The sequence below is a fragment of the Adiantum capillus-veneris genome, chromosome 27, assembly GCF_014529385.1.
Source record: "Adiantum capillus-veneris isolate H3 chromosome 27, ASM1452938v2, whole genome shotgun sequence".
Lineage (NCBI taxonomy): Eukaryota > Viridiplantae > Streptophyta > Polypodiopsida > Polypodiales > Pteridaceae > Adiantum > Adiantum capillus-veneris.
Window position 1 is genome coordinate 135,629,276 of NC_140957.1, and position 3,811 is coordinate 135,633,086.

Here is a 3,811-nt window from a genome sequence, read left to right on the forward strand (position 1 = left end):
AATTGTATCCATCCATGACTAACAACTGGTCTCCTAGACCCTTGAAAGCCATACCCCATCCATTGTCAATATCCGCTTTCACTGGTAGCATTCTCTTTTTTTCTTTTTTTCTTCTCTTTTTTTCCTTTTTTGTCTTTTTTTTTCTTTGCCCAACCCCTCGTTGAGCATTCATGCTCAACCATAGTATTATTTAGGTAAAAGATGACTGTATAGAGAGAATTATATAACATAGAGCTATAGACTGTATAAGAAAAATGATAGTATAGTGGCTATATAGATAGGATAGAGATAGAGAAAAAAGCATTTGCTACTGCATCACCCTCCAGGGTCAAATGGAAAGCTCAAAGCTCCCCCACGCATGGTGTAGAATCCACCTGGATCAAAAGTAAAGCATTGCTCATTGCCATCGACCTATAAAACATGTATATCCAAGCCTTCCTTTGCACTTGTAGGCCAATAGACAGGCCACCCTTCCAGCTCTTTATAGCACGGAGCTTCGTCACCCTGCATCCATAATCCTTCGTGTCCACTATAAGCATACTTGCCATCACTTGAGAAACCTGAATCATAAGCAGCTATCCTACCATCTGCTACAGAACCCTCCATGGTATAGCCCACTTCAAAAAAACCTCGCCATTGACACAAAAATATATGTAAAGCAACCTCCAATAACACATGTATCCATAGCATCACATAACATAGCAAGACCCTGCCATTTGCCTCCACTTGCTGCATAGCCAAGCAAACCTGATCACTTTTCAAACCTGTATCCAAACCCTCTGTAAACGTCTCCACAACCATCTCTTTATACTCAGAAACATGACCTACTAGAGCTTCAACCTGTGCAAATACCTCATCACCAACAAGGTTGACGGCACCTTCCTTTAATTGGATATGGTGTTGGGTTACCGTCACTCCTTTAATGTGCTCCTAATCAGTTATAAAGAGGCCAGCATGCTTCTTTAGTACCTGCAAATAGGGTTCTCTCTCTTCTTCTAGTAGGTCCTTAGCTAGCATCTCCTCTAAGCCTGTGGCTTCTTCCTTGTTTAGAGAGTCTTGACCACCTTCTCCTTCTCGGTTTCGCAGTATTATACCCATGACTTCCAAAGAGCTAGCATCCTCCTCAGATGACTCATCCTCAGATGAAGAGCAGCTGCTTGTGCTCCGTTCATCCATAGAAGTCTCCATCTCTAGGTCTTGTTGTCTACCCTGCTTCATGTCATACACAATTTTTTGTTGCTTGCCACCTACCTTATGATTTGGTCGCAACTCAAGGGAACCTGTCTCCCAATCTTGCCTAGCTTTCATAGCCATAAGCCAAGGTCTTCCAAGGATTAGCGGATAGCCCTCCCCCTTAGTTGGGATCACATAAGTATCAATTGAGATTGCCACACCAAAAGCTGAAACCTTCACTCCATTAACCTTTCCCACACAAGCCACCCTTACATTATTTGCCATCTTAGCTTGTAAGGAAGTTTGCTCGTTTACTTCCAAACCCAACCTGTGCATTAATTTCTCTGTCATAACACAAATCTCGGCTCCACCATCTACGTACACATTGGAGACTCGCTGACTCTTAATCTCTGCATCAATGACTGGCACGATATCCTTCATGCCTCTTGCACTAATAGACCCAACTGACTTTGCCTTAGCCCTCCTGGTGCTGACCATCTTAGACCAGGTTCTATGCATCTTTGGGGAAAGGTGGAGGAGTTGCTGCCATGAAATCTTTGGTCCTTGCTTACTCACATCTGCTACCAGGTCGTAAGGTATGGATCCTACCCCAAGTGGAAAGTCTTCTACTCCTATGTGACTCCTTGACCTACTCTTCCTTTTCTTGTCTCCTATCACTTGGGAGGAACCCTCATTCCCTTTATCCGGCTCTGAAGCTTCCATTTCATCAGTTCTTTGTCTCCTAACTCTCTTTATTGGCATGGCAACAACTTCCTCCATTTTTTCTTTCCCTTTATCCTTACCATTGTCAAGACTTATGACAGAGACAGCCCTGTCCTCCCCTCCCGATGGTAGTGGAGGGATCTCTGCTGGTGCTTGTTGTGGTGGAGGAGGGGGTCTCCATATTTGGATTGGTGGAGTCACGTGTGCATTTTGTCCATTTAGTGGCCTAGCTCTAGGAGGAGTGACTTGCTGGCGAGGAGGCCGTCTTTGATTACCATTTCCTTGATAGCGTCATGGATGGGGGCAATAATACATGCCGTGACCTACCTCTCCACAGTTGTAGCAAATGTACTCACGTGATTGCCTTTGTCCTTCTTGTCTATTTCGTTCATTTCCTGGCTGGGGAGCCCTTACACCTTGAACCAGATTGATGGACAGGCTCTCTAGTTGATTGGTGATTTGTTGAAGTAATTCTTGTTGAGAGGACTCTTGGTCTGTTGCTCCTATCCCTGCTACTACCCTTGCCGTAGGTTGAACTAGCGGTGGAGGCTCCATTCCCCCTTGTAGTTGAGCTTGGAATTTTAACTTCCTATCCTTCTCCCTTGCATAAGTCATCGCTTTTTCAAAGGTATCTGGGAATTTACCTTTTACCTTTTCTCGAAGGATGGGGTAAAGCCCTGCCAGGAAACAGTCCTTCTTTAGGCATTCTGGCGCCCTTTCTCCTTCACCTAGTGATGCACACCATTTCTCCCACAGGTTGGAAAAATTTCCTTCATAGCTTCTATAGTCATTGGGTGATGTTTGGCGTAGCTCTAAGAGCTGTCTCCATATCTCCTCTGGAGGCTCATGGCGGCGAAATTCTTCGATGAAGGCCATCTTTAAGGACTCCCAATCTCTTCTTTCTTCAGGTGCCAAAGTTTGATACCATAATTTTGCACCTTCCCTCAAGACCAAAGGAAAGGCCCTTAACTTAGTAGCTTCGTCATCCCTTCCCGATACCAGAAAGACCATTTTCAAATTATCCAAAAAGTCTGGAGCAACCTCCCCAAGCTTACCATAAAAATTAGGGAAGGCCATAAGTGAGATAGTAAACAATTACACAAACAGCTCCAATTTATTTTAAAATAGAGTATGGTAATTACAATTTGGAGCTTTAGCACAACTTAGCTCAAAATAGGATGAAGATCGACACATCAAAGGAATGGTAATAGTCTAGTAAGGGTAGAATGACAGGATGAGGAGAGCGCAAGATTTCCCCAAGTCTCTCGGCTCCAAACAACAGGGCTATTCTTTGCTGATAAAAGATTTTTCTATCAATACAAATATTCACACGGATATGACGCACAAAATGGAAAGGAAACATGTGGGGATCATCATTCTCATTATTGGCATCCATACTTACACACAAGAGCCTACCTTAGTTGCACCACCTTGGGACCAATGAGCCTGATCAGCCATAGAAGGTCAGCACCTCGGATCACTTCGACTCTTCCTGATGCATCTGTGAAGACGTAAGGCGTGATGGCAACACTTTGTACAATGCTGAACCTTTTAGCAAGCAACAATTGGATGCTATTACCATAATCAGCATGACGAATGAAAGTGACACCATTAATGTGCAGCACATCATCAACTAAGATAGTTTCCTTAGATTGAGATAACTTCTTGAAAATTAGCAGCAAAGGTAGGGCAGGGAGGCTTTTCACCCGGTCTCCAAAGCACTTTGGACAATATCCAAAGTGATCTTCACGTGGACAGGAGGTTGGCTTTGGGATTGGTGGTGTCTGGATTCACAAAGTGCACTGGGAGCACTCGCAGACGAGCGGCAATCTTGTAGGCAAGCCTTCGCCTCTTTGCTTCAGGAGGATTTAGGGGTGAGAGTCGTGGTTGCAAGTTGGAGGTTGAAGTTGGTTGC